The sequence below is a fragment of the Mytilus edulis genome, chromosome 6 (genome assembly GCF_963676685.1).
Source record: "Mytilus edulis chromosome 6, xbMytEdul2.2, whole genome shotgun sequence".
Lineage (NCBI taxonomy): Eukaryota > Metazoa > Mollusca > Bivalvia > Mytilida > Mytilidae > Mytilus > Mytilus edulis.
Genome location: NC_092349.1, coordinates 767243 through 780452, shown reverse-complemented (window position 1 = coordinate 780452; position 13210 = coordinate 767243). Strand labels below are relative to the sequence as shown.

The 13210-nt window shown below is 32.2% G+C and overlaps 1 long non-coding RNA gene across 1 annotated transcript; it reads left to right on the top strand.

Annotated features, from left to right (window-relative positions):
• The first annotated feature begins 7396 nt into the window (after positions 1–7396).
• Positions 7397–12842, top strand: LOC139525926 (uncharacterized). The gene is made up of 3 exons (XR_011665048.1): positions 7397–7505; positions 8568–8796; positions 12470–12842. It is a non-coding gene; the product is annotated as an uncharacterized lncRNA (long non-coding RNA).
• The last annotated feature ends 368 nt before the right edge of the window (positions 12843–13210 follow it).

The following is a 13210-nucleotide window of genomic DNA, read 5'->3' as shown; positions in this document are numbered from 1 at the left end:
AGAACATAGGAAAATGGGTAAAAAAAAGAATAAGAGAAAAAATAGGTACTAAAATATAAAGAATAGAGAATAATGAGATAAACAAAACAAAAATAGAGATCAATAGCCTATAGTCAAAGAGTACAGAGTAGAAGATACCCTTTTTAAGACCCACAGGTACTTCCAGGCTATGATCTATTTTCATATTTACGGAAATGAGCACTTCATATATTTCATTTTGATATTTGAAAAAAAAATAAATAATTAAAATTTCCTTTTCCTTGTCGTAACAGGCCGTTTTCCTTTGATGTAAGGAAATACTTTACACTAAACTTGTAAACAATGGAATAAAAAAAAACATTTCCTGACAAAAGTAGAAAAAAATAAAATATAAACATTATGGAAAATCTATGTCAATGATCAATACGGATAATTACGTTCTAATTGTCGAGACCAAATGTACCATTCCGTCCACTTTTCATCGGAAGAAATGCGTTTGCGCTAAATTTGCGTCCTTTTGCGTCACAAAACTCATTACATGTACAACCAATGCTATATGTTTGCGGCACGCGTGTGTATAAGTGGAAGTGATGTTTTTTCATATCTTTGATACTTCTCTATTTCCTAGATCTAAGTCTTTTCCGAACATGAATTTATATCTTTTCCCCCTTTATATCTTAATTTTAGTCCACTAACATTTATATAGAATTATATTTTAGATGAAAGGATTACACGAATTTATTGCAAGAATTTTACAACTATTTGTTGTATTATGTCATGTAAGTATTAACAATTTAAACCTAATCGGAAACAAAGACAGAATCTCTTACTAGTAATTAAAGTCATAAGAAACCTCAAATCAAAAACAATAATGCACATGTGTTTTTATAACTCAATGGATAGTTTTTATGATAAAAATTATGTACGTATAGTTTTTTCTAAGGAAAATTCTTTAATTTAAGAAGTTTACTTTTATTTTAATTGCTTCCTGTCATCTTTGATACTTCTCTACTTCCTATAACATGAATTTCCCCCTTTATATCTTATTTTAAGGATACTTTTAACTGGTTTAAACCCGATTTCATTACTATGAATGATGCCCGTATTACATTGTAACAAGTCCACTAACATTTATATACAATTATATTTTAGATGAAAGGTTTACACGAATTTATTGCAAGATATTTTTTTGGTATTTTGTCATGTAAGTATTAACAATTTAAACCTAATGGGAAACAAAGACAGAATCTCTGTAGATCGTTGTTGAACATACAAAAATAAAAAGATGTTGTATATTATTACCAGTAAGACAACTCCTTCCAGAGACCAAATGGCAAAGAAATTAACAATATAGATCACCGTATGTCCTTCAACAATGAGCAAACCCATACCGCATAGTCAGCTATAAAAGGTTCCGAAATGACAAATGTAAAACAATTCAAATGAGAAAACTAACGTCCTGATTTATGCAAAAAAAAAATAAAAATGAACGAACTACAAATATGATATACTATAACAAACGACAACCACTGAATAACAGGCTCCTGTCTTGGGACATGTACTTACAGAATGTGGTGGGGTTAAGCATGATAGCGGGCACCCAACCCTTCCCTAAAGTACAGACTTGAGAGTACTCGCAGTTACTGACAGCTAGTTCAAAGCCAATAACAACAAATAAAAAATAAAACATGTATCTAAGACTAAAATGTACGTTTTATTTTAGAAATTTAATGTTTCCTCTTATAATTTTGTTGAGGTGTAAAAGCAATGACCAAAGAACATTTTGTTTGAAGCACAGAACTTCATATAAAAAATGTGTTCACGATCAACGCTTTTACAAACATATAAAATTATAAAAAGAAGCATATATTCTTATATTTACATTTCTATGCTACAACCACGAGATTACGAGTTATTTCACGCTTTACGTATTTTTCTATACATTGTTTTAACCAAAAAAAAGAAAAAAAAAACAGATGAAATTTCAACACAGAAATATCCCATTCCTCTTTTCTGTGAATCTGCTCATTCTCCACGACCTATTTGTACTTTATTTTTAAAGATCCGACTCGACAGTGATATTTCAAGCCGAACATTATCAGGAACAGTAGTTTTCCAATGTCCATATCTCATTAATCAAATAAGAAGTTACAAGACAAGGTAATAAAAGAAAAGCAATACCTGTCCTTATAAAGATTGTTATTTGGATTTCACATGATCAACTCTGTACAAATATTTACCTTTTGTTAATTTTCTTCTTTGGACTGTGAAGTTCCTTTGGGCTCATTATACGGTGTCCAAATATCGCATCATAATATTAACGGTGTTGATGTGCATAGAGCCCGAACATTTAAATACGAGTAGAACACACCCGCGGGCCCGTGACTGAATTAAAGCACCTATGCCTTTTTTAGCCTGGATTTTTAGTATGCGTATTGTCATTTGATAAAGTCATGCTGATTATAAGCTGTACAGTTCTCAAAATTTGTCTGTTTGACATTGTCAAAGGAAAACTACGTGTGTGCATAGATTCGAAAGATTTGAATGGTACGATCAAGCGTGAACATTATCATTTAAAAAAAGAGTGAACATTATCACCTAAAAACAAATGGCGAGCTTGTTGAAAGATTGCTTTAAGCAAGCGTCTTTTCCTGTTTTGATACAACACACGGATTCTGGCAGATTCAACTGGATGAGGACAGTTCAAAAGTATTTACTTTCAATACGCCATTCGTTGTTATAGATACCGTGGATTATCGTTTGGTATAAGTTCAGCACCGGAAGTCTTCTCGAAAGCTGTCCATGAGATCTTATGAATCTTTCGGGGTTCGAATGTACCGTTGATAATATTCTTGTATGGGGAGAGAATGATAAACAACACGACTACCGTGTTCGACAAATGCTTAACAGGTGCCGGCAAATGAACTTTAAGCTAAATAAATTTGAGATGCGCGTTCCGGATGCCCATTACGTTGGACAAAGATGGCTTGAAAGGTAATCCGGAAAAAGTTCGTGCCATACATGAAATCCCTGCACCGACCGATGTGGAAGGAGTTAAAGGGTTCCTCGTATAGTACAGTCTTTTGCCAAGTTCATACCTAATCTATCACATGTTGCCGATCCGCTCCGCAAATTGTTACAAGGTGACAAACAGTGCATTGGGATCATGATCAACAGCACTGTTTCTACGAACTCAAGCAGTTGGTATCGTCTGCTCCGGTTTTACGATTTTATAATGTGAATGAGCCTGTAACGATATCAGTTGATGCAAGCTCTAAAGGTCTTGGAGTTGTGCTTCTACAAAATAAACAGCCCTAGGCGTACGGATCCAGAGCTTTCACCGAGACGCAAAGATCGAACGTGAAATGTTAACAATCTTGTACGGTTGCGAAAAATCTGATCATTATATTTACGGTCGACGAGCCGCTATTGTTACCGACCATAAGACTTCAGTTGCAATCTAAACCGCTTTATCGTGCTACACCACGTCTACAAATGGTGAAGTTGAAATCATCCCTTCGTAAATTGCACGGACGCCATCACGAGTTGGTTGAACGTTAGGGAATAACCGTTTCAAAGATGATATCGGATATGTTCCTTATGTCGTTACTACAATACCCTTCTCTTTTCACGAATGTGACCTACCGAATTAGACTATTTACCGGATTTGTAATAACATAAGCAAAACGACGGGTGCCACGTGTGGAGCAGGATCTGCGTACCCTTCCGCAGCACCTGAGAACACCCCTAGTTTTTGGTGGGGTTCGTGTTGCTTACTCTTTAGTTTTCTATGTTGTGTCATCTGTACTAGTATTTGTCTGTTTTTCTTTTTATTTATTTTTGGCCATTGCGTTGTCAGTTTGTTTTCGATCTATGAGTTTGACTGGCCCTCTGGTATCTTTCGTACCTCTTCTACAACACATATTTATTAAATTATAGCGATATGATTTGCGAATTGTGAACGTTCCTGGAAAAATTATGTTCATACCTGACGCGCTTAGCAGAGCCTATCTACCGGATAGTAATGATAAACTTATTGATGATGAACTTTACATTGAAAAACAACTACCTATTTCGTCTAGGAAGCCTGTGGAAATCAACGACCGAAGCCAATGAAAATCTGAGCAAGTTAAGTTCCGTTTGAATTTCCATTCGTAATGTGATATCGATTCGATTTCAACATTTGAATTGTCCTTGTAATGTGTAGCATGCATTCTTTAATTTGTACAGATTTTACGTTGTCTTCATCTTAATCTAGAGTCGATATCTACATTTAAATTTTCCATTGTAATGTGTTCATTACCTTCTTCTCATTTCAAACAAGACTTGAGCTAACAATAAAGACGACCAGATTATGCATTATTTTTTTTGGTCAAATTATAGATCACCGTACGTATAATTTCGTGTAAAGAAGAAGATTATTCGTGTTTTTTTCCTTCTTGTATTTTGTCTTATAGCATGCAGTGCATAATTCTTTGAAACTTGATAACCCATATCATTTTGCCAACAAACATAATATTTACAACACACGATCATGTCTTTGTTAGATATGACGTGGCTCGGTACATTTACATCCCGTCATTGTGTTATTATGCTATTGTTAATTTTTGTATTCTTGTCTTTCGCTTTTTGCTAATGTGCTTTGTCTTTACGCCCTTTTGTGCTTCATGTTACTTCTTTGTTTTGTTTTTATAGTGAATAAGATTATAACATCATTTTAACTGCTGTGTATCCTTATTTTTGACATTTTTACCTATTATGTATGTTTGTTTTGTTCATATATTGTTGTTAATATAATGCAATTTAATGCGACTATCAAGCAAGTGAGAGGTTTAAAACGTTTGTTCATCTGTTTAGAAATAAGCAATCATATTGTTAACACTTAAAATTATTGAAATGGATCAGTTTTACTTTGAATAACCTGTAAGACTGAAAGACTGTTTATTTCATACGTAGCCTCTGTGGGAAATAAATGCAGGAGAATTAGGTCCTACAATGTTTCCTTCAATTCCATACACCTAAACATTATATTAAGGTGTCTATAAAAAAGATGTTATCCTTATACTAAGTAACATCCCTTTATTGTTTTAACTAGTATCATGATTGTAAGCAATATGATATGGGAAATCAAGCTTTCAAGAAATATGCACTGTATGTTATAAGACAAAATACAAGCACCAAATGCTAGATAATTGCAATCATTGCACCATTTAAAGAATTTGTTTTATCTTATACATTGTTTGAAACATTGAAGTAATAATTAGAATAGGCAATACCAAAGCTGAGTATGTTATGCAATTTTGCACCTGTCCCAAGTCAGGAGCCTCTGGCCTTTGTTAGTCTTGTATGATTTTAATTTTAGTTTCTTGTGTATAATTCGGAGTTTAGTATGACGTCCATTATCACTGTACAAGTATACATATTTTTAGGGGCCAGCTGAAAAACACCTACGGGTGCGGGAATTCTTGCTACATTGAAGACCCATTGGTGGCCTTAGGCTGTTGTCTGCTCTATGGTCGGGATGTTGACGCTTTGACACATTCCCCATTTCCTTTCACAATTTTATGATACATTGTCCATTAAACGCAGCATTTATAACAATTTCAACAAATCATTTATTCATTAATTTGAATTATACACAACCAAAAGAGGATTTTTTTTTCATACAAATGATTTGATATAACCCAAATTTTTAGCATATTAGTGAATTCAAATCTTAATAAGAGCCATATACATTGTATAGCGTCTAAACATATTAAAGATGAAAGACTTTTGAATAAGTATTCCAGACACGTGTTTGGTCTTCAAAAGTCTCAAAAGTTGTGATGAAATGTAAGCATATAGAAACAAATTGTAGACGATTTATCTAATCATACAATAAAAAAGTTACATAGGTGAAAAATTAGTATTTCGAAAGATTTTACAGTTTAATAAGCGGTAAATGGTTTACATTAAACATAAACTGACCATGGTATCAATGATATTTAATTTAAAAACAGGTATACTGTCTAATGAACTCGAGATAAACTAGGGGACGAAACACCCATAATTGGTAGCTTGTATGAACTGTGAAAACTACCACGCTTATAGTTTGGAACGCCGACCGCGCGATTCGCCTAAACAAAAAATCATTTCGAAAGCAAGCTCCATTACAAAGATGGTATCACGATTGATAAAGAAATGCTCTGTTCCAATAGAATTATTAATGGTATCATCAATCAAAAAAAGAAAAAAATCCTTCTCTATCCAAGTTTTTTCGATGGAAGTCTTACCAGAAGTGTTAAGTCTATCTGAAAAAAAAACATAATCTATGGACTTGTCAATTTGTTTTAGAATGTACCTACAATATATGCTGCTTGTCATTGAAGAGATATCTGACATTTACTAAAACTTCGTCGTCTTACAAAATAAAAAAGAATAGACTTATAAAGACAAATCAAATCGTATCGATCAAACAATGTGTGATCGTTTACGGAAAGCGCATGTATTGTTATTTAGAGACTCTGTTAGAGCGGTTTGTGTATGAGAACACCCATGTTAATCGTATAGTGTGAAGTTACAAGAACGTAACGTGCACATTGAGATATGTCAACGTCATTTAGGGTCTGCATAGGACGTTATGGCTTAGAAAGTATCATACCTATCTCGTGTTAACTTGGGAGACAATGCTTTTCTTATCGTAAACGGAAGGTTATGTGTGACTTATGCTTCAAATGAGTACCAAACAAGATGGTTCATAGTTATACCGGTTGTGTAAACTCAAAGCATATGCAGAATTGTGAAATGTCAATATAAATGAGGTAAGAGTGGACATGATTTTCTAAATGCCTAAAAATTATCATATATTTTTTTGCCCTTTATTGTTTGGAATGATACAAACGTCTGCTACCAAACCCCAAAATAAAACAAAAAACGACATAGTGCAGATTGTTTTTTTTTCCTAATTCATTTTAATTAAAGAAAACCATTGTTCTACATTTAGGTAGAAAAAGGCTCCTCCAGGAACAAATGCTACATTGTTACTTAGAAGTATCAATTGTACGTACAGCACGTCTTCCTAAAGTACTTAATTTACATATTATGTTTAAAGGTGACAGTCAAAATGACAATATAACCTCATGACATGCTTATAGCAATATATCTTTGGTTTACTGTGGAAAATTAAATTTGTTGTTCATAGAAGACGGATACTTGTCACTACGACACGAAAATACCTGTTCAAATATTTTGTCATTCTACATCTTGTGTTGTAATGATTACATAACATAATGCACTTTTTATTGTTCTCGGCCGATATATTTATTGAATATCCTGGTCATAATTGATGAGACAGCCGTTTAATTCTTTTGATTTGAATTTATGTACAAATTATATCGATTTTTAGCGATTTGTCATCATGCACTTAAAAGCAAAAATGTACAATTTGGTATAAATACAGAATAAAGGTGGCAACAAAAATAAACACGTGTTACCAACATTAGATATGAAAGTCTTTACTGTTGGAGTGATATGTCTCTGTCTGTATGGTAAGTTGAAATTTATAATATTTATTACTGTGGATTCATTTAAACTCGTGGGTATCAATTTTCGTGGATTGCTGAAAACTTGCATATTCGTGGATATATGATTTCGTGGTTTTGCCAATCTCTGTATACAAAACCTATTGAAAATATGTTATTCGTTTAAGATTTGAATTCGTGGTTCACCTGTATTAATGAAACCCACCAAAAATTGGTATCCAACGAATAATAATGAATCCATAGTAACTCAATACTGATTGCACAGTTTAAATATAAACGATGTATTAAGGGACCATTTTTCGATAACTCATCATGGGAAATAATTCATATTGCTTTTTTTGTTCAACATAAAAAAAAAAAAAAAAAAAATATGTAAATATGTAAATTTGGTTATTTGCTTGTTTTTTTTAACATTAATTGTTCATGCAATACAAAGAATAACCAAAGCAAATGTTATGCACAATTAAAATAAGCTTTTGTATATCTTGGAGATTTGTTACTGTGGTAGAATTTATTTCTTTTTATCAATTAATGAATTGTCCTTCCTTTTGATTTGTACATTTTGTTTAATATGTTTTAAGGTCTGTTGAACAATTTTATGTTTTAAATCATACACATTGTCTTTCTACTATGTCACATCGTTTTGGGTTTGCGTTGTTATTTAAAGAAACAAATTTAGTTGATGTTCCGTTTGTATTATCCACAAGTTTATAACAAATGATGTACAACTTATAGTGTCTTTAAAATTGTTGTAGTTTGGTTGCTGTATACCGAATGTAATATCAAGTTTATAATAAATGATGTACAACTTATAGTGTCTTTGAAGTTGTTGTTGTTTGGTTGCTGCATACCGAATGTAATATCAAATAATTGATTATTTGCGTTATGTAGTTAAAGGATATTTTTTGTTTAACTGCAAACCAGAAATTGAAAAGGTATACATAGTGTTTTTTGAAAAGTGTCAGGTCCAAATAAAAGTCTTATTTCATCTCTTAGTTTAATTACAACCATTCCCTATATTCTAATCTGAGAGTTATGTAATTGACGTATTTTTGTTGCATTTTACAGGCATTGCATTTAGTTGTATTCCATGCAACTTGCACACTGATGACTGTACCAAACCTTGTCAATATGTTGGTGACGAACCCCACTGTCACTATTTCAATATGTTTTTAAATTGCTGTTTTTGCGAAATTCCGATTGAATGCCATCCTACAAATGCTACTATAGCATGTCCAGCTAACTGTTCATGCGAACCTCATGGAGAACACCATCACTGTATATGTCCTCAATAAAGGTAAATATTAGTCAACTCTGTCATGCGTATACAAAATAATGTTATTTTGGATAATTCGTATTTGTTGTGAGTACAGAAAAAACAATGATCTTGCGAAAGGATCATGCGAGCGCTACATGACTTTCTTTTTTACATTCTAATTTAATTTGAAGTCTTGTTCTATTAATGTGATGTTTACATTAAATTTTGCTAAACATTTAGCGGAAAGTGATATAAATACATTTAAAGTCTCAATCACTTTCCTTTACTCAAATTTAAAAAAATACATTTTAAAGTCAAATATATATATAAGTACCACATTACACGAGAAACTATGGGAAGAAAAGACCCAAAGTAATAAGCTTATTCATCTGAGGTTAACTCTCCTGATAAAGTTGGAATCTCAATTTCGTAATAATTTCTGAAATAAAACTTTAAGGAAAGCATGTTATCGATAATGTCAGTACCGATGCAATGGAGCTGACGATACCATTAAACATAACATTTGTCTGACAGCGAAGGTATAAACCTAGTGATATAAACCAATCCAATAGTAATTTAAATAATAAGTGTATTCTTCCAAAACTCACTAGACATGTTACGAAAAGGTATATTAACGACGCTGAGGTTGACAAATTACACTTTAAATGTGAGGACTGTGTCGAAACACAAAAGAGATTACCTGTGTATACATTGAATAATCTTTAAAAACTGCATTGTTACTTTTGGAGGCAATTCCGCCGTATGGAACGAATATTCAGAAACATTTTTACCATAAGAAATATAAGAAATAGATATTAATAAATTCCATAATATTTTTAAGAAACTCTAATGCAAAAGATTTGGAGGGGGGGGAGGGAGCGGTCATGTAAATGCAACGGAGACACGGGGTACATGCGTGTGTAAATATTTCGGGCGAGCCCTTGCAAAATTGATAGAAGTTGCAAATAATCTTAAGTATTATAATCTGCTTTACAAATACCTGCTCGTGAATATATGTAACGGTCATTTTTATATAGGTATGAAAAGCACACAAAGAAGTGTATGTATTTTGATCCAGTTGTTTGCCATCTAAATTTTTATCTGACGGGGTCTGTTTTAAAACACATAGACATGAGTTTTATACAATTTCAACTAGAATCATGTTGCATTCTAGTTTAGAAAATTTATACTCCCGGTCACATAGCTTCGAGGGCATGACTTTTCTTCCTTTATGTCCTTCCAACTTTGTCCAACTTAAACAGTTTCAGCTCAATTTGTATTTTCTTTATAAGGTGTTTGTGATTGATTGATCATTGGTTGCATAACGTTCAGTGGCAAATATTTTATAATGCCTGTTTAGAACGATACGAGGTTTGTGTAAAATATGACTCACTACTCATCAGTTGAACATTCCCGCAGAGTTTCAAAAGCATTACATAATGACTTTGCATTTACACCTTAACACCACCTTATGCAGATATTTTGTATTTTACAAATTCCTGGTAAGTTTGGTTGAAATTCGCCAAACGTTTCATAAGAAAATGACAATAGGAAAATTAACACCGATGGCCGATGGGTCTTTCCTCTATAAGCTAACAATGCTAGGGGTTTCCTAAAATAATAATTATGGCGTTTTTATAGATGTGTACTAACCATTTGGTTTTTTTTAGGGAGAGGGAGGGGGATAGGATTAGATTTGAAAAAGGCATCAACTAAGAGATAAACAACGAGCAGAAAGAAGAAAATTTAAAAAAAAAATGAATTTGCGTATATCAGAGTGGCGGGTATATGTCCTACACGATATAAGGCGCTTCAAAACTTTCAGAGTTAATGGAAGCTTATGGAGACACCCGAGAGAAGAAATCAATCAGACAATAGAGCGTTGTGTGGGATTAATAAAGCCATACATTAAACTTTTTCATGAACTGTAATACAACAATACAATTATTATCTAACTGGCTTACTATGTATATATAATCAATCTAGAATCGAATGAACTTGTATAACTCTCAGCCCCCCTTTTTCTATCCCACCCACTATGCACGCGTACAGCTTTCAAGTCGTATGATAGTCAACAATATCACAAAAGCAAATGTCATAATATTAGGATGTTACGTAAATGTGATTTGAATTCACCAAGACGCACATGATTTAATTTTTATCTATAATCAATGTTTTGACGAGGTTTTGACACCGTCCCCAAATTTAAAGTGTAATTTGTCAACCTCAGCGACGAGAATATACCTTTTCGTAACATGTCTATTACTAAATTTAGCGCACAAGGATCCATTAACCAAATCATATAGTGATAGCTAGGGATGCATATACGAAAATACATGAACATTAAAAATACCAAAGTGGATCTTTTAGTAATAGACAAATACATCTTACATTATATTTTCTAATTAGGACAATGGAACCAGTTTGTTTCACAACTAATAAATTAATCAATTCACAAATGACAAAAGTTATGATATAAAACATGTCATTGATATTAAGAGACACTCACTTCTGAGCTGGTGATATTTTTTGATAAATAGTCCACCAAAAACGGTATAGAAGAAGTCTAATAAAACGTTATACTTTTATGCGTTCACGGTAATAACGAGTAAGTAAACATATTGTAAGCAGATGTCAAATATGCTTTGCATTAAATGAATCTACAACTCTAAATAGCTTATAAAAATGTTTAAACCCGCCGCATTTTTGCGCCTGACCTAAGTCGAGAGCCTCTGGTCTTTGTTTGTCTTATATGATTTTTAATTTAATTTTCTTGTGTATAATTCGGAGTTTACTATGACGTCCTTTATCACTGAACTAGTATATATAGTTTTTAAGGGTCAGCTAAAGCACGCCTCTGGGTGAGTGGGGTTTCTCGCTGCATTGAGACCTATTGGTGACCTTCTACTGTTGTCTGTTCTAAGGTCGGGTCGTTGTCTCTTTGACATATTCCCCTTTTCCATTCTCAATTTTATATACCTTTTAAAATCTGTATTGTGTTTGTGTTGCATTTATAAGTTTTTTTAAACCCATTATAACAATGTCTTGCAAAAACAAAATGACAGTTTTTTTACGTGTTTTATTGGGTAAGTTTCGGAGTCGGCAAAGATTTTTTAATCGGAAAAAGGAAAAAGCTATATATACACTTATGGTAATTTACTGATCTTAGATAGATACCATGAGTAAACTTGTGTTCGCAAGAAATTCTGCATTGTAATTCTGACTCAATAATTTAAAAATATTTTATTGTTTAAAATGATAAAAGGATGAGACACAAGTTTTAAAACTTAGTAACGTCTTCTCCGAACCAATACAAAATATACACATTAATTAACGAACACATCAAATATTTCATACTAACAAATAATTTAAGAATAAAAACATGAAAACTTCTGATGAATACTCCAAAATTGGCCGAATAAAAGTCATATAATTTTTTTCCAAATATTCCCCGACTCAATGCTTTATAGAACAACTAAAAACTATTTATCTGATAGAAAATTTGCTGAGAAATAAAACCAATATAGTCTTTCATTTGCATATACGCGTTTTACAATATTTTGTTCCAAGGAGTCGTAAATAGCCACAAGTAAGGAAAAAGTAATATAACAGTTGTGACAATATATTTGATATAGTTCTTTTTCAACGTATCAAAGGCATTGTATGAACCTATTGATTTAATAGTTGTATTGTTTTTGTGTATTATTTCTAGATGATATAAAAAGCTTAACTGGAAGTAAGAATAATGCAGCATTTATTCCAGACCAACATCAATCCAATCTACTTCGTTTGGTGAAAATTTGAATGTTTATTAAAATATTTGTATTATATGTATGACCATTTTAAAATGTTTATATATTTCGAAAGCAATTAATGTTTAATCAAGATGTTCAAAATACTTCTTAAATTATTTTAATGTAAGGTACTTTCTTTGTTTATCTTGTGTTTATTATACTTATATTATTTATAATAATCATATAAATTGTATTCAAATAAAATTTAATATTATATATATTTATCCTGTTACGTGAATGACAAACATCATGAGCATGTAATTGATGGAATAAAACTTATCATGCAATATTTGATTGATGTTGATTTCTAGTTTTGGTATGTCCATAATTTAACAAGAGCCTCGGCGGCTGTGTGGTGTAAGAATTAATACTGTAAACACCAGCCAGTCAACACTGAGGTTGTGAGTTCGAACCCAGGTCGTGCAGATGCGCTCGACTCCAATTTTTATTGACTAGAATTGTCAGTTTTCCTATCGAAGGTCGGTGGCTTGAATATGATAAAATATTTGTAAAATAATATTGAAACATAGTTAATTATAACATTGGCATTAAAACGAACAAAAAATGTATGAAAAAAAAATGTTTTATCTAACTAAAATTTTCATAACAAAATGAAGTTTTTTTGTACAAAAAAATTAATTTTACAACTTTTACTGTAG